Raw genomic sequence first — 19,157 nt, forward strand, 5'->3', positions numbered from 1 at the left:
GCAATAAAATTAAAAATGCACCTAAAACCTAAACCAAAGGTTGCAGGTGCTTATTTCTTCATGCGCAGTGGTCAACGCGGCACTCTCTAGCTGCCAGGAGCACTTTTTACTACGCGCACCCAACCAGAGCGACGGGAGGAGCACATTTCAGAAAACGTGCTCAGCTCGTCGAGAGAATGCGATTTAAGCAATAAAATAAAAAATGCACCTAAAACCTAAACCAAACGTTGCAGGTGCTTATTTCTTCGTGCGCAGTGGTCAACGCGGCACTCCCTAGCTGCCAGGAGCTCTTTTTACTGTGTGCACCCAACCAGAGCGACGGGAGGAGCACATTTCAGAAAACGTGCTCAGCTCGTCGAGAGAATGCGATTTAAGCAATAAAATTAAAAATGCACCTAAAACCTAAACCAAACGTTGCAGGTGCTTATTTCTTCATGCGCAGTGGTCAACGCGGCACTCCCGAGCTGCCAAGAGCACTTTTTACTGTGCGCACCCAACCAGAGCGACGGGAGGAGCACATTTCAGAAAACGTGCTCAGCTCGTCGAGAGAATGCGATTTAAGCAATAAAATAAAAAATGCACCTAAAACCTAAACCAAACGTTGCAGGTGCTTATTTCTTCGTGCGCAGTGGTCAACGCGGCACTCCCTAGCTGCCAGGAGCTCTTTTTACTGTGTGCACCCAACCAGAGCGACGGGAGGAGCACATTTCAGAAAACGTGCTCAGCTCGTCGAGAGAATGCGATTTAAGCAATAAAATTAAAAATGCACCTAAAACCTAAACCAAACGTTGCAGGTGCTTATTTCTTCATGCGCAGTGGTCAACGCGGCACTCCCGAGCTGCCAAGAGCACTTTTTACTGTGCGCACCCAACCAGAGCGACGGGAGGAGCACATTTCAGAAAACGTGCTCAGCTCGTCGAGAGAATGCGATTTAAGCAATAAAATAAAAAATGCACCTAAAACCTAAACCAAACGTTGCAGGTGCTTATTTCTTCGTGCGCAGTGGTCAACGCAGCACTCCCTAGCTGCCAGGAGCTCTTTTTACTGTGTGCACCCAACCAGAGCGACGGGAGGAGCACATTTCAGAAAACGTGCTCAGCTCGTCGAGAGAATGCGATTTAAGCAATAAAATAAAAAATGCACCTAAAACCTAAACCAAACATTGCAGGTGCTTATTTCTTCGTGCGCAGTGGTCAACGCGGAACTCCCTAGCTGCCAGGAGCTCTTTTTACTGTGCGCACCCAACCAGAGTGACGGGAGGAGCCCATTTCAGAAAACGTGCTCAGCTCGTCGAGAAAATGCGATTTAAGCAATAAAATTAAAAATGCACCTAAAACCTAAACCAAACGTTGCAGGTGCTTATTTCTTCGTGCGCAGTGCTCAACGCGGCACTCCCTAGCTGCCAGGAGCACTTTTACTGTGCGCACCCAACCAGAGTGACGGGAGGAGCACATTTCAGAAAACGTGCTCAGCTCGTCGAGAAAATGCGATTAAAGCAATAAAATTAAAAATGCACCTAAAACCTAAACCAAACGTTGCAGGTGCTTATTTCTTCATGCGCAGTGGTCAACGCGGCACTCTCTAGCTGCCAGGAGCACTTTTTACTGTGCACACCCAACCAGAGTGACGAGAGGAGCACATTTCAGAAAACGTGCTCAGCTCGTCGAGAAAATGCGATTTAAGCAATAAAATTAAAAATGCACCTAAAACCTAAACCAAACGTTGCAGGTGCTTATTTCTTCATGCGCAGTGGTCAACGCGGCACTCTCTAGCTGCCAGGAGCACTTTTTACTACGCGCACCCAACCAGAGCGACGGGAGGAGCACATTTCAGAAAACGTGCTCAGCTCGTCGAGAGAATGCGATTTAAGCAATAAAATTAAAAATGCACCTAAAACCTAAACCAAACGTTGCAGGTGCTTATTTCTTCGTGCGCAGTGGTCAACGCGGCACTCCCTAGCTGCCAGGAGCTCTTTTTACTGTGCGCACCCAACCAGAGCGACGGGAGGAGCACATTTCAGAAAACGTGCTCAGCTTGTCGAGAAAATGCAATTTTAAGCAATAAAATTAAAAATGCACCTAAAACCTAAACCAAACGTTGCAGGTGCTTATTTCTTCATGCGCAGTGGTCAACGCGGCACTCTCTAGCTGCCAGGAGCACTTTTTACTATGCGCGCCCAACCAGAGCGACGGGAGGAGCACATTTCAGAAAACGTGCTCAGCTCGTCGAAAAAATGCGATTTAAGCAATAAAATTAAAAATGCACCTAAAACCTAAACCAAACGTTGCAGGTGCTTATTTATTCATGCGCAGTGGTCAACGCGGAACTCCCGAGCTGCCAAGAGCACTTTTTACTGTGCGCACCCAACCAGAGCGACGGGAGGTGCACATTTCAGAAAAGGTGCTCAGCTCGTCGAGAGAATGCGATTTAAGCAATAAAATTAAAAATGCACCTAAAACCTAAACCAAACGTTGCAGGTGCTTATTTCTTCGTGTGCAAAGCTCAACGCGGCACTCCCTAGCTGCCAGGAGCACTTTTTACTGTGCACACCCAACCAGAGTGACGGGAGGAGCACATTTCAGAAAACGTGCTCAGCTCGTCGAGAAAATGCGATTTAAGCAATAAAATTAAAAATGCACCTAAAACCTAAACCAAACGTTGCAGGTGCTTATTTCTTCATGCGCAGTGGTCAACGCGGCACTTTCTAGCTGCCAAGAGCACTTTTTACTGTGCGCACCCAACCAGAGCGACGGGAGGAGCACATTTCAGAAAACGTGCTCAGCTCGTCGAGAGAATGCGATTTAAGCAATAAAATTAAAAATGCACCTAAAACCTAAACCAAACGTGGCAGGTGCTTATTTCTTCGTGCGCAGTGGTCAACGCGGAACTCCCTAGCTGCCAGGAGCTCTTTTTACTGTGCGCACCCAACCAGAGCGACGGGAGGAGCACATTTCAGAAAACGTGCTCAGCTCGTCGAGAGAATGCGATTTAAGCAATAAAATCAAAAATGCACCTAAAACCTAAACCAAACGTTGCAGGTGCTTATTTCTTCATGCGCAGTGGTCAACGCGGCACTCTCTAGCTGCCAGGAGCACTTTTTACTACGCGCACCCAACCAGAGCGACGGGAGGAGCATATTTCAGAAAACGTGCTCAGCTCGTCGAGAGAATGCGATTTAAGCAATAAAATAAAAAATGCACCTAAAACCTAAACCAAACGTTGCAGGTGCTTATTTCTTCGTGCGCAGTGGTCAACGCGGCACTCCCTAGCTGCCAGGAGCTCTTTTTACCGTGCCCGCCCAACCAGAGCGACGGGAGGAGCACATTTCAGAAAACGTGCTCAGCTCGTCGAGAAAATGCGATTTAAGCAATAAAATTAAAAATGCACCTAAAACCTAAACCAAAGGTTGCAGGTGCTTATTTCTTCATGCGCAGTGGTCAACGCGGCACTCTCTAGCTGCCAGGAGCACTTTTTACTGCGCGCACCCAACCAGAGCGACGGGAGGAGCCCATTTCAGAAAACGTGCTCAGCTCGTCGAGAAAATGCGATTTAAGCAATAAAATTAAAAATGCACCTAAAACCTAAACCAAACGTTGCAGGTGCTTATTTCTTCGTGCGCAGTGCTCAACGCGGCACTCCCTAGCTGCCAGGAGCACTTTTTACTGTGCGCACCCAACCAGAGCGACGGGAGGAGCACATTTCAGAAAACGTGCTCAGCTCGTCGAGAAAATGCGATTTAAGCAATAAAATTAAAAATGCACCTAAAACCTAAACCAAACGTTGCAGGTGCTTATTTCTTCATGCGCAGTGGTCAACGCGGCACTCTCTAGCTGCCAAGAGCACTTTTTACTGTGTGCACCCAACCAGAGTGACGGGAGGAGCACATTTCAGAAAACGTGCTCAGCTCGTCGAGAAAATGCGATTTAAGCAATAAGATTAAAAATGCACCTAAAACCTAAACCAAACGTTGCAGGTGCTTATTTCTTCATGCGCAGTGGTCAACGTGGCACTCTCTAGCTGCCAGGAGCACTTTTTACTGTGTGCACCCAACCAGAGTGACGGGAGGAGCACATTTCAGAAAACGTGCTCAGCTCGTCGAGAAAATGCGATTTAAGCAATAAAATTAAAAATGCACCTAAAACCTAAACCAAGCGTTGCAGGTGCTTATTTCTTCATGCGCAGTGGTCAACGCGGCACTCTCTAGCTGCCAAGAGCACTTTTTACTGTGCGCACCGAGCCAGAGTGACGGGAGGAGCACATTTCAGAAAACGTGCTCAGCTCGTCGAGAAAATGCGATTTAAGCAATAAGATTAAAAATGCACCTAAAACCTAAACCAAACGTTGCAGGTGCTTATTTCTTCATGCGCAGTGGTCAACGCGGCACTCTCTAGCTGCCAAGAGCACTTTTTACTGTGCGCACCCAACCAGAGTGACGGGAGGAGCACATTTCAGAAAACGAGCTCAGCTCGTCGAGAAAATGCGATTTAAGCAATAAGATTAAAAATGCACCTAAAACCTAAACCAAACGTTGCAGGTGCTTATTTCTTCATGCGCAGTGGTCTGCGGCACTCTCTAGCTGCCAGGAGCACTTTTTACTACGCGCACCCAACCAGAGCGACGGGAGGAGCACATTTCAGAAAACGTGCTCAGCTCGTCGAGAGATTGCGATTTAAGCAATAAAATAAAAAATGCACCTAAAACCTAAACCAAACGTTGCAGGTGCTTATTTCTTCGTGCGCAGTGGTCAACGCGGCACTCCCTAGCTGCCAGGAGCTCTTTTTACTGTGTGCACCCAACCAGAGCGACGGGAGGAGCACATTTCAGAAAACGTGCTCAGCTCGTCGAGAGAATGCGATTTAAGCAATAAAATAAAAAATGCACCTAAAACCTAAACCAAACATTGCAGGTGCTTATTTCTTCGTGCGCAGTGGTCAACGCGGAACTCCCTAGCTGCCAGGAGCTCTTTTTACTGTGCGCACCCAACCAGAGCGACGGGAAGAGCCCATTTCAGAAAACGTGCTCAGCTCGTCGAGAAAATGCGATTTAAGCAATAAAATTAAAAATGCACCTAAAACCTAAACCAAACGTTGCAGGTGCTTATTTCTTCGTGCGCAGTGCTCAACGCGGCACTCCCTAGCTGCCAGGAGCACTTTTTACTGTGCGCACCCAACCAGAGTGACGGGAGGAGCACATTTCAGAAAACGTGCTCAGCTCGTCGAGAAAATGCGATTTAAGCAATAAAATTAAAAATGCACCTAAAACCTAAACCAAACGTTGCAGGTGCTTATTTCTTCATGCGCAGTGGTCAACGCGGCACTCTCTAGCTGCCAAGAGCACTTTTTACTGTGCGCACCCAACCAGAGTGACGGGAGGAGCACATTTCAGAAAACGTGCTCAGCTCGTCGAGAAAATGCAATTTAAGCAATAAGATTAAAAATGCACCTAAAACCTAAATCAAACGTTGCAGGTGCTTATTTCTTCATGCGCAGTGGTCAACGCGGCACTCTCTAGCTGCCAGGAGCATTTTTTACTGTGCGCACCCAACCAGAGCGACGGGAGGAGCACATTTCAGAAAACGTGCTCAGCTCGTCGAGAGAATGCGATTTAAGCAATAAAATTAAAAATGCACCTAAAACCTAAACCAAACGTTGCAGGTGCTTATTTCTTCGTGCGCAGTGGTCAACGCGGCACTCCCTAGCTGCCAGGAGCTCTTTTTACTGTGCGCACCCAACCAGAGCGACGGGAGGAGCACATTTCAGAAAACGTGCTCAGCTTGTCGAGAAAATGCGATTTAAGCAATAAAATTAAAAATGCACCTAAAACCTAAACCAAACGTTGCAGGTGCTTATTTCTTCATGCGCAGTCGTCAACGCGGCACTCTCTAGCTGCCAGGAGCACTTTTTACTATGCGCGCCCAACCAGAGCGACGGGAGGAGCACATTTCAGAAAAAGTGCTCAGCTCGTCGAGAAAATGCGATTAAAGCAATACAATTAAAAATGCACCTAAAACCTAAACCAAACGTTGCAGGTGCTTATTTCTTCATGCGCAGTGGTCAACGCGGCACTCCCGAGCTGCCAAGAGCACTTTTTACTGTGCGCACCCAACCAGAGCGACGGGAGGAGCACATTTCAGAAAACGTGCTCAGCTCGTCGAGAGAATGCGATTTAAGCAATAAAATTAAAAATGCACCTAAAACCTAAACCAAACGTTGCAGGTGCTTATTTCTTCGTGCGCAGTGGTCAACGCGGAACTCCCTAGCTGCCAGGAGCTCTTTTTACTGTGCGCACCCAACCAGAGCGACGGGAGGAGCACATTTCAGAAAACGTGCTCAGCTCGTCGAGAAAATGCGATTTAAGCAATAAAATTAAAAATGCACCTAAAACCTAAACCAAACGTTGCAGGTGCTTATTTCTTCATGCGCAGTGGTCAACGCGGCACTCTCTAGCTGCCAGGAGCACTTTTTACTACGCGCACCCAACCAGAGCGACGGGAGGAGCACATTTCAGAAAACGTGCTCAGCTCGTCGAGAGAATGCGATTTAAGCAATAAAATAAAAAATGCACCTAAAACCTAAACCAAACGTTGCAGGTGCTTATTTCTTCGTGCGCAGTGGTCAACGCGGCACTCCCTAGCTGCCAGGAGCTCTTTTTACTCTGTGCACCCAACCAGATTGACGGGAGGAGCACATTTCAGAAAACGTGCTCAGCTCGTCGAGAGAATGCGATTTAAGCAATAAAATAAAAAATGCACCTAAAACCTAAACCAAACGTTGCAGGTGCTTATTTCTTCGTGCGCAGTGGTCAACGCGGAACTCCCTAGCTGCCAGGAGCTCTTTTTACTGTGCGCACCCAACCAGCGCGACGGGAGGAGCCCATTTCAGAAAACGTGCTCAGCTCGTAGAGAAAATGCGATTTAAGCAATAAAATTAAAAATGCACCTAAAACCCAAACCAAACGTTGCAGGTGCTTATTTCTTCGTGCGCAGTGCTCAACGCGGCACTCCCTAGCTGCCAGAAGCACTTTTTACTGTGCACACCCAACCAGAGTGACGGGAGGAGCACATTTCAGAAAACTTGCTCAGCTCGTCGAGAGAATGCGATTTAAGCAATAAAATAAAAAATGCACCTAAAACCTAAACCAAACGTTGCAGGTGCTTATTTCTTCGTGCGCAGTGGTCAACGCGGAACTCCCTAGCTGCCAAGAGCTCTTTTTACTGTGCGCACCCAACCAGAGCGACGGGGGGAGCCCATTTCAGAAAACGTGCTCAGCTCGTCGAGAAAATGCGATTTAAGCAATAAAATTAAAAATGCACCTAAAACCTAAACCAAACGTTGCAGGTGCTTATTTCTTCGTGCGCAGTGCTCAACGCGGCACTCCCTAGCTGCCAGGAGCACTTTTTACTGTGCGCACCCAACCAGAGCGACGGGAGGAGCACATTTCAGAAAACGTGCTCAGCTCGTCGAGAAAATGCGATTTAAGCAATAAAATTAAAAATGCACCTAAAACCTAAACCAAACGTTGCAGGTGCTTATTTCTTCATGCGCAGTGGTCAACGCGGCACTCTCTAGCTGCCAAGAGCACTTTTTACTGTGCGCACCCAACCAGAGTGACGGGAGGAGCACATTTCAGAAAACGTGCTCAGCTCGTCGAGAAAATGCGATTTAAGCAATAAAATTAAAAATGCAGCTAAAACCTAAACCAAACGTTGCAGGTGCTTATTTCTTCGTGCGTAGTGCTCAACGCGGCACTCCCTAGCTGCCAGGAGCACTTTTTACTGTGCGCACCCAACCAGAGTGACGGGAGGAGCACATTTCAGAAAACGTGCTCAGCTCGTCGAGAAAATGCGATTTAAGCAATAAAATTAAAAATGCACCTAAAACCTAAACCAAGCGTTGCAGGTGCTTATTTCTTCATGCGCAGTGGTCAACGCGGCACTCTCTAGCTGCCAAGAGCACTTTTTACTGTGCGCACCCAACCAGAGTAACGGGAGGAGCACATTTCAGAAAACGTGCTCAGCTCGTCGAGAAAATGCGATTTAAGCAATAAGATTAAAAATGCACCTAAAACCTAAACCAAACGTTGCAGGTGCTTATTTCTTCATGCGCAGTGGTCAACGCGGCACTCTCTAGCTGCCAGGAGCACTTTTTACTGTGTGCACCCAACCAGAGTGACGGGAGGAGCACATTTCAGAAAACGTGCTCAGCTCGTCGAGAAAATGCGATTTAAGCAATAAAAGTAAAAATTTACCTAAAACCTAAACCAAACGTTGCAGGTGCTTATTTCTTCATGCGCAGTGGTCAACGCGGCACTCTCTAGCTGCCAAGAGCACTTTTTACTGTGTGCACCCAACCAGAGCGACGGGAGGAGCACATTTCAGAAAACGTGCTCAGCTCGTCGAGAAAATGCGATTTAAGCAATAAGATTAAAAATGCACCTAAAACCTAAACCAAACGTTGCAGGTGCTTATTTCTTCATGCGCAGTGGTCAACGCGGCACTCTCTAGCTGCCAGGAGCACTTTTTACTACGCGCACCCAACCAGAGCGACGGGAGGAGCATATTTCAGAAAACGTGCTCAGCTCGTCGAGAGAATGCGATTTAAGCAATAAAATAAAAAATGCACCTAAAACCTAAACCAAACGTTGCAGGTGCTTATTTCTTCGTGCGCAGTGGTCAACGCGGCACTCCCTAGCTGCCAGGAGCTCTTTTTACTGTGCGCACCCAACCAGAGCGACGGGAGGAGCACATTTCAGAAAACGTGCTCAGCTCGTCGAGAAAATGCGATTTAAGCAATAAAATTAAAAATGCACCTAAAACCTAAACCAAAGGTTGCAGGTGCTTATTTCTTCATGCGCAGTGGTCAACGCGGCACTCTCTAGCTGCCAAGAGCACTTTTTACTGTGCGCACCCAACCAGAGTGACGGGAGGAGCACATTTCAGAAAACGTGCTAAGCTCATCGAGAAAATGCGATTTAAGCAATAAAATTAAAAATGCACCTAAAACCTAAACCAAACGTTGCAGGTGCTTATTTCTTCGTGCGCAGTACTCAACGCGGCACTCCCTAGCTGCCAGGAGCACTTTTTACTGTGCGCACCCAACCAGAGTGACGGGAGGAGCACATTTCAGAAAACGTGCTCAGCTCGTCAAGAAAATGCGATTTAAGCAATAAAATTAAAAATGCACCTAAAACCTAAACCAAACGTTGCAGGTGCTTATTTCTTCATGCGCAGTGGTCAACGCGGCACTCTCTAGCTGCCAAGACCACTTTTTACTGTGCGCACCCAACCAGAGTGACGGGAGGAGCACATTTCAGAAAACGTGCTCAGTTCGTCGAGAAAATGCGATTTAAGCAATAAGATTAAAAATGCACCTAAAACCTAAACCAAACGTTGCAGGTGCTTATTTCTTCATGCGCAGTGGTCAACGCGGCACTCCCGAGCTGCCAAGAGCACTTTTTACTACGCGCACCCAACCAGAGCGACGGGAGGAGCACATTTCAGAAAACGTGCTCAGCTCGTCGAGAGAATGCGATTTAAGCAATAAAATTGAAAATGCACCTAAAACCTAAACCAAACGTTGCAGGTGCTTATTTCTTCGTGCGCAGTGGTCAACGCGGAACTCCCTAGCTGCCAGGAGCTCTTTTTACTGTGCGCACCCAACCAGAGCGACGGGAGGAGCACATTTCAGAAAACGTTCTCAGCTCGTCGAGAAAATGCGATTTAAGCAATAAAATTAAAAATGCAGCTAAAACCTAAACCAAACGTTGCAGGTGCTTATTTCTTCGTGCGCAGTGCTCAACGCGGCACTCCCTAGCTGCCAGGAGCACTTTTTACTGTGCGCACCCAACCAGAGTGACGGGAGGAGCACATTTCAGAAAACGTGCTCAGCTCGTCGAGAAAATGCGATTTAAGCAATAAAATTAAAAATGCACCCAAAACCTAAACCAAACGTTGCAGGTGGTCATTTCTTCAAGCGCAGTGGTCAACGCGGCACTCTCTAGCTGCCAAGAGCACTTTTTACTATGCGCACCCAACCAGAGTGACGGGAGGAGCACATTTCAGAAAACGTGCTCAGCTCGTCGAGAAAATGCGATTTAAGCAATAAAATTAAAAATGCTCCTAAAACCTAAACCAAACGTTGCAGGTGCTTATTTCTTCATGCGCAGTGGTCAACGCGGCACTCTCTAGCTGCCAGGAGCACTTTTTACTACGCGCACCCAACCAGAGCGACGGGAGGAGCACATTTCAGAAAACGTGCTCAGCTCGTCGAGAAAATGCGATTTAAGCAATAAAATTAAAAATGCACCTAAAACCTAAACCAAACGTTGCAGGTGCTTATTTCTTCATGCGCAGTGGTCAACGCGGCAATCTCTAGCTGCCAAGAGCACTTTTTACTGTGCGCACCCAACCAGAGTGACGGGAGGAGCACATTTCAGAAAACGTGCTCAGCTCGTCGAGAAAATGCGATTTAAGCAATAAGATTAAAAATGCACCTAAAACCTAAACCAAACGTTGCAGGTGCTTATTTCTTCATGCGCAGTGGTCAACGCGGCACTCTCTAGCTGCCAGGAGCACTTTTTACTACGCGCACCCAACCAGAGCGACGGGAGGAGCACATTTCAGAAAACGTGCTCAGCTCGTCGAGAGAATGCGATTTAAGCAATAAAATAAAAAATGCACCTAAAACCTAAACCAAACGTTGCAGGTGCTTATTTCTTCGTGCGCAGTGGTCAACGCGGCACTCCCTAGCTGCCAGGAGCTCTTTTTACTGTGCGCACCCAACCAGAGCGACGGGAGGAGCACATTTCAGAAAACGTGCTCAGCTCGTCGAGAAAATGCGATTTAAGCAATAAAATTAAAAATGCACCTAAAACCTAAACCAAACGTTGCAGGTGCTTATTTCTTCATGCGCAGTGGTCAACGCGGCACGCTCTACCTGCCAGGAGCACTTTTTACTACGCGCAACCAACCAGAGCGACGGGAGGAGCACATTTCAGAAAACGTGCTCAGCTCGTCGAGAGAATGCGATTTAAGCAATAAAATAAAAAATGCACCTAAAACCTAAACCAAACGTTGCAGGTGCTTATTTCTTCGTGCGCAGTGGTCAACGCGGCACTCCCTAGCTGCCAGGAGCTCTTTTTACTGTGCGCACCCAACCAGAGCGACGGGAGGAGCACATTTCAGAAAACGTGCTCAGCTCGTCGAGAAAATGCGATTTAAACAATAAAATTAAAAATGCACCTAAAACCTAAACCAAACGTTGCAGGTGCTTATTTCTTCGTGTGCAGTGGTCAACGCGGCACTCCCTAGCTGCCAGGAGCACTTTTTACTGTGCGCACCCAACCAGAGTGACGGGAGGAGCACATTTCAGAAAACGTGCTCAGCTCGTCGAGAAAATGCGATTTAAGCAATAAAATTAAAAATGCACCTAAAACCTAAACCAAACGTTGCAGGTGCTTATTTCTTCATGCGCAGTGGTCAACGCGGCACTCTCTAGCTGCCAAGAGCACTTTTTACTGTGCGCACCCAACCAGAGTGACGGGAGGAGCACATTTCAGAAAACGTGCTCAGCTCGTCGAGAAAATGCGATTTAAGTAATAAGATTAAAAATGCACCTAAAACCTAAATCAAACGTTGCAGGTGCTTATTTCTTCATGCGCAGTGGTCAACGCGGCACTCTCTAGCTGCCAGGAGCACTTTTTACTGTGCGCACCCAACCAGAGTGACGGGAGGAGCACATTTCAGAAAACGTGCTCAGCTCGTCGAGAAAATGCGATTTAAGCAATAAAATTAAAAATGCACCCAAAACCTAAACCAAACGTTGCAGGTGGTTATTTCTTCAAGCGCAGTGGTCAACGCGGCACTCTCTAGCTGCCAAGAGCACTTTTTACTATGGGCACCCAACCAGAGTGACGGGAGGAGCACATTTCAGAAAACGTGCTCAGCTCGTCGAGAAAATGCGATTTAAGCAATAAAATTAAAAATGCACCTAAAACTTAAACCAAACGTTGCAGGTGCTAATTTCTTCATGCGCAGTGGTCAACGCGGAACCCTCTAGCTGCCAGGAGCACTTTTTACTACGCGCACCCAACCAGAGCGACGGGAGGAGCACATTTCAGAAAACGTGCTCAGCTCGTCGAGAGAATGCGATTTAAGCAATAAAATTAAAAATGCACCTAAAACCTAAACCAAACGTTGCAGGTGCTTATTTCTTCGTGCGCAGTGGTCAACGCGGCACTCCCTAGCTGCCAGGAGCTCTTTTTACTGTGCGCACCCAACCAGAGCGACGGGAGGAGCACATTTCAGAAAACGTGCTCAGCTTGTCGAGAAAATGCAATTTTAAGCAATAAAATTAAAAATGCACCTAAAACCTAAACCAAACGTTGCAGGTGCTTATTTCTTCATGCGCAGTGGTCAACGCGGCACTCTCTAGCTGCCAGGAGCACTTTTTACTATGCGCGCCCAACCAGAGCGACGCGAGGAGCACATTTCAGAAAACGTGCTCAGCTCGTCGAAAAAATGCGATTTAAGCAATAAAATTAAAAATGCACCTAAAACCTAAACCAAACGTTGCAGGTGCTTATTTATTCATGCGCAGTGGTCAACGCGGAACTCCCGAGCTGCCAAGAGCACTTTTTACTGTGCGCACCCAACCAGAGCGACGGGAGGTGCACATTTCAGAAAAGGTGCTCAGCTCGTCGAGAGAATGCGATTTAAGCAATAAAATTAAAAATGCACCTAAAACCTAAACCAAACGTTGCAGGTGCTTATTTCTTCGTGTGCAAAGCTCAACGCGGCACTCCCTAGCTGCCAGGAGCACTTTTTACTGTGCACACCCAACCAGAGTGACGGGAGGAGCACATTTCAGAAAACGTGCTCAGCTCGTCGAGAAAATGCGATTTAAGCAATAAAATTGAAAATGCACCTAAAACCTAAACCAAACGTTGCAGGTGCTTATTTCTTCATGCGCAGTGGTCAACGCGGCACTTTCTAGCTGCCAAGAGCACTTTTTACTGTGCGCACCCAACCAGAGCGACGGGAGGAGCACATTTCAGAAAACGTGCTCAGCTCGTCGAGAGAATGCGATTTAAGCAATAAAATTAAAAATGCACCTAAAACCTAAACCAAACGTGGCAGGTGCTTATTTCTTCGTGCGCAGTGGTCAACGCGGAACTCCCTAGCTGCCAGGAGCTCTTTTTACTGTGCGCACCCAACCAGAGCGACGGGAGGAGCACATTTCAGAAAACGTGCTCAGCTCGTCGAGAGAATGCGATTTAAGCAATAAAATCAAAAATGCACCTAAAACCTAAACCAAACGTTGCAGGTGCTTATTTCTTCATGCGCAGTGGTCAACGCGGCACTCTCTAGCTGCCAGGAGCACTTTTTACTACGCGCACCCAACCAGAGCGACGGGAGGAGCATATTTCAGAAAACGTGCTCAGCTCGTCGAGAGAATGCGATTTAAGCAATAAAATAAAAAATGCACCTAAAACCTAAACCAAACGTTGCAGGTGCTTATTTCTTCGTGCGCAGTGGTCAACGCGGCACTCCCTAGCTGCCAGGAGCTCTTTTTACTGTGCACACCCAACCAGAGCGACGGGAGGAGCACATTTCAGAAAACGTGCTCAGCTCGTCGAGAAAATGCGATTTAAGCAATAAAATTAAAAATGCACCTAAAACCTAAACCAAAGGTTGCAGGTGCTTATTTCTTCATGCGCAGTGGTCAACGCGGCACTCTCTAGCTGCCAGGAGCACTTTTTACTACGCGCACCCAACCAGAGCGACGGGAGGAGCACATTTCAGAAAACGTGCTCAGCTCGTCGAGAGAATGCGATTTAAGCAATAAAATAAAAAATGCACCTAAAACCTAAACCAAACGTTGCAGGTGCTTATTTCTTCGTGCGCAGTGGTCAACGCGGCACTCCCTAGCTGCCAGGAGCTCTTTTTACTGTGTGCACCCAACCAGAGCGACGGGAGGAGCACATTTCAGAAAACGTGCTCAGCTCGTCGAGAGAATGCGATTTAAGCAATAAAATTAAAAATGCACCTAAAACCTAAACCAAACGTTGCAGGTGCTTATTTCTTCATGCGCAGTGGTCAACGCGGCACTCCCGAGCTGCCAAGAGCACTTTTTACTGTGCGCACCCAACCAGAGCGACGGGAGGAGCACATTTCAGAAAACGTGCTCAGCTCGTCGAGAGAATGCGATTTAAGCAATAAAATAAAAAATGCACCTAAAACCTAAACCAAACGTTGCAGGTGCTTATTTCTTCGTGCGCAGTGGTCAACGCGGCACTCCCTAGCTGCCAGGAGCTCTTTTTACTGTGTGCACCCAACCAGAGCGACGGGAGGAGCACATTTCAGAAAACGTGCTCAGCTCGTCGAGAGAATGCGATTTAAGCAATAAAATTAAAAATGCACCTAAAACCTAAACCAAACGTTGCAGGTGCTTATTTCTTCATGCGCAGTGGTCAACGCGGCACTCCCGAGCTGCCAAGAGCACTTTTTACTGTGCGCACCCAACCAGAGCGACGGGAGGAGCACATTTCAGAAAACGTGCTCAGCTCGTCGAGAGAATGCGATTTAAGCAATAAAATAAAAAATGCACCTAAAACCTAAACCAAACGTTGCAGGTGCTTATTTCTTCGTGCGCAGTGGTCAACGCAGCACTCCCTAGCTGCCAGGAGCTCTTTTTACTGTGTGCACCCAACCAGAGCGACGGGAGGAGCACATTTCAGAAAACGTGCTCAGCTCGTCGAGAGAATGCGATTTAAGCAATAAAATAAAAAATGCACCTAAAACCTAAACCAAACATTGCAGGTGCTTATTTCTTCGTGCGCAGTGGTCAACGCGGAACTCCCTAGCTGCCAGGAGCTCTTTTTACTGTGCGCACCCAACCAGAGTGACGGGAGGAGCCCATTTCAGAAAACGTGCTCAGCTCGTCGAGAAAATGCGATTTAAGCAATAAAATTAAAAATGCACCTAAAACCTAAACCAAACGTTGCAGGTGCTTATTTCTTCGTGCGCAGTGCTCAACGCGGCACTCCCTAGCTGCCAGGAGCACTTTTACTGTGCGCACCCAACCAGAGTGACGGGAGGAGCACATTTCAGAAAACGTGCTCAGCTCGTCGAGAAAATGCGATTAAAGCAATAAAATTAAAAATGCACCTAAAACCTAAACCAAACGTTGCAGGTGCTTATTTCTTCATGCGCAGTGGTCAACGCGGCACTCTCTAGCTGCCAAGAGCACTTTTTACTGTGCGCACCCAACCAGAGTGACGGGAGGAGCACATTTCAGAAAACGTGCTAAGCTCGTCGAGAAAATGCGATTTAAGCAATAAAATTAAAAATGCACCTAAAACCTAAACCAAACAATGCAGGTGCTTATTTCTTCGTGCACAGGACTCAACGCGGCACTCCCTAGCTGCCAAGAGCACTTTTTACTGTGCGCACCCAACCAGAGTGACGGGAGGAGCACATTTCAGAAAACGTGCTCACCTCGTCGAGAAAATGCGATTTAAGCAATAAAATTAAAAATGCACCTAAAACCTAAACCAAACGTTGCAGGTGCTTATTTCTTCATGCGCAGTGGTCAACGCGGCACTCTCTAGCTGCCAGGAGCACTTTTTACTACGCGCACCCAACCAGAGCGACGGGAGGAGCACATTTCAGAAAACGTGCTCAGCTCGTCGAGAGAATGCGATTTAAGCAATAAAATAAAAAATGCACCTAAAACCTAAACCAAACGTTGCAGGTGCTTATTTCTTCGTGCGCAGTGGTCAACTCGGCACTCCCTAGCTGCCAGGAGCTCTTTTTACTGTGTGCACCCAACCAGAGCGACGGGAGGAGCACATTTCAGAAAACGTGCTCAGCTCGTCGAGAGAATGCGATTTAAGCAATAAAATAAAAAATGCACCTAAAACCTAAACCAAACATTGCAGGTGCTTATTTCTTCGTGCGCAGTGGTCAACGCGGAACTCCCTAGCTGCCAGGAGCTCTTTTTACTGTGCGCACCCAACCAGAGCGACGGGAGGAGCCCATTTCAGAAAACGTGCTCAGCTCGTCGAGAAAATGCGATTTAAGCAATAAAATTAAAAATGCACCTAAAACCTAAACCAAACGTTGCAGGTGCTTATTTCTTCGTGCGCAGTGCTCAACGCGGCACTCCCTAGCTGCCAGGAGCACTTTTTACTGTGCGCACCCAACCAGAGCGACGGGAGGAGCACATTTCAGAAAACGTGCTCAGCTCGTCGAGAAAATGCGATTTAAGCAATAAAATTAAAAATGCACCTAAAACCTAAACCAAACGTTGCAGGTGCTTATTTCTTCATGCGCAGTGGTCAACGCGGCACTCTCTAGCTGCCAAGAGCACTTTTTACTGTGTGCACCCAACCAGAGTGACGGGAGGAGCACATTTCAGAAAACGTGCTCAGCTCGTCGAGAAAATGCGATTTAAGCAATAAGATTAAAAATGCACCTAAAACCTAAACCAAACGTTGCAGGTGCTTATTTCTTCATGCGCAGTGGTCAACGTGGCACTCTCTAGCTGCCAGGAGCACTTTTTACTGTGTGCACCCAACCAGAGTGACGGGAGGAGCACATTTCAGAAAACGTGCTCAGCTCGTCGAGAAAATGCGATTTAAGCAATAAAATTAAAAATGCACCTAAAACCTAAACCAAGCGTTGCAGGTGCTTATTTCTTCATGCGCAGTGGTCAACGCGGCACTCTCTAGCTGCCAAGAGCACTTTTTACTGTGCGCACCGAGCCAGAGTGACGGGAGGAGCACATTTCAGAAAACGTGCTCAGCTCGTCGAGAAAATGCGATTTAAGCAATAAGATTAAAAATGCACCTAAAACCTAAACCAAACGTTGCAGGTGCTTATTTCTTCATGCGCAGTGGTCAACGCGGCACTCTCTAGCTGCCAAGAGCACTTTTTACTGTGCGCACCCAACCAGAGTGACGGGAGGAGCACATTTCAGAAAACGAGCTCAGCTCGTCGAGAAAATGCGATTTAAGCAATAAGATTAAAAATGCACCTAAAACCTAAACCAAACGTTGCAGGTGCTTATTTCTTCATGCGCAGTGGTCTGCGGCACTCTCTAGCTGCCAGGAGCACTTTTTACTACGCGCACCCAACCAGAGCGACGGGAGGAGCACATTTCAGAAAACGTGCTCAGCTCGTCGAGAGATTGCGATTTAAGCAATAAAATAAAAAATGCACCTAAAACCTAAACCAAACGTTGCAGGTGCTTATTTCTTCGTGCGCAGTGGTCAACGCGGCACTCCCTAGCTGCCAGGAGCTCTTTTTACTGTGTGCACCCAACCAGAGCGACGGGAGGAGCACATTTCAGAAAACGTGCTCAGCTCGTCGAGAGAATGCGATTTAAGCAATAAAATAAAAAATGCACCTAAAACCTAAACCAAACGTTGCAGGTGCTTATTTCTTCATGCGCAGTGGTCAACGCGGCACTCCCGAGCTGCCAAGAGCACTTTTTACTGTGCGCACCCAACCAGAGCGACGGGAGGAGCACATTTCAGAAAACGTGCTCAGCTCGTCGAGAGAATGCGATTTAAGCAATAAAATTAAAAATGCACCTAAAACCTAAACCAAACGTTGCAGGTGCTTATTTCTTCGTGCGCAGTGGTCAACGCGGAACTCCCTAGCTGCCAGGAGCTCTTTTTACTGTGCGCACCCAACCAGAGCGACGGGAGGAGCACATTTCAGAAAACGTGCTCAGCTCGTCGAGAAAATGCGATTTAAGCAATAAAATTAAAAATGCACCTAAAACCTAAACCAAACGTTGCAGGTGCTTATTTCTTCATGCGCAGTGGTCAACGCGGCACTCTCTAGCTGCCAGGAGCACTTTTTACTACGCGCACCCAACCAGAGCGACGGGAGGAGCACATTTCAGAAAACGTGCTCAGCTCGTCGAGAGAATGCGATTTAAGCAATAAAATAAAAAATGCACCTAAAACCTAAACCAAACGTTGCAGGTGCTTATTTCTTCGTGCGCAGTGGTCAACGCGGCACTCCCTAGCTGCCAGGAGCTCTTTTTACTCTGTGCACCCAACCAGATTGACGGGAGGAGCACATTTCAGAAAACGTGCTCAGCTCGTCGAGAGAATGCGATTTAAGCAATAAAATAAAAAATGCACCTAAAACCTAAACCAAACGTTGCAGGTGCTTATTTCTTCGTGCGCAGTGGTCAACGCGGAACTCCCTAGCTGCCAGGAGCTCTTTTTACTGTGCGCACCTAACCAGAGCGACGGGAGGAGCCCATTTCAGAAAACGTGCTCAGCTCGTAGAGAAAATGCGATTTAAGCAATAAAATTAAAAATGCACCTAAAACCCAAACCAAACGTTGCAGGTGCTTATTTCTTCGTGCGCAGTGCTCAACGCGGCACTCCCTAGCTGCCAGAAGCACTTTTTACTGTGCACACCCAACCAGAGTGACGGGAGGAGCACATTTCAGAAAACTTGCTCAGCTCGTCGAGAGAATGCGATTTAAGCAATAAAATAAAAAATGCACCTAAAACCTAAACCAAACGTTGCAGGTGCTTATTTCTTCATGCGCAGTGGTCAACGCGGCACTCTCTAGCTGCCAAGAGCACTTTTTACTGTGTGCACCCAACCAGAGCGACGGGAGGAGCACATTTCAGAAAACGTGCTCAGCTCGTCGAGAAAATGCGATTTAAGCAATAAGATTAAAAATGCACCTAAAACCTAAACCAAACGTTGCAGGTGCTTATTTCTTCATGCGCAGTGGTCAACGCGGCACTCTCTAGCTGCCAGGAGCACTTTTTACTACGCGCACCCAACCAGAGCGACGGGAGGAGCATATTTCAGAAAACGTGCTCAGCTCGTCGAGAGAATGCGATTTAAGCAATAAAATAAAAAATGCACCTAAAACCTAAACCAAACGTTGCAGGTGCTTATTTCTTCGTGCGCAGTGGTCAACGCGGCACTCCCTAGCTGCCAGGAGCTCTTTTTACTGTGCGCACCCAACCAGAGCGACGGGAGGAGCACATTTCAGAAAACGTGCTCAGCTCGTCGAGAAAATGCGATTTAAGCAATAAAATTAAAAATGCACCTAAAACCTAAACCAAAGGTTGCAGGTGCTTATTTCTTCATGCGCAGTGGTCAACGCGGCACTCTC

This window comes from Syngnathus floridae, chromosome 16 (genome assembly GCF_059516105.1).
Source record: "Syngnathus floridae isolate MCC-2025c chromosome 16, RoL_Sflo_1.0, whole genome shotgun sequence".
NCBI lineage: Eukaryota > Metazoa > Chordata > Actinopteri > Syngnathiformes > Syngnathidae > Syngnathus > Syngnathus floridae.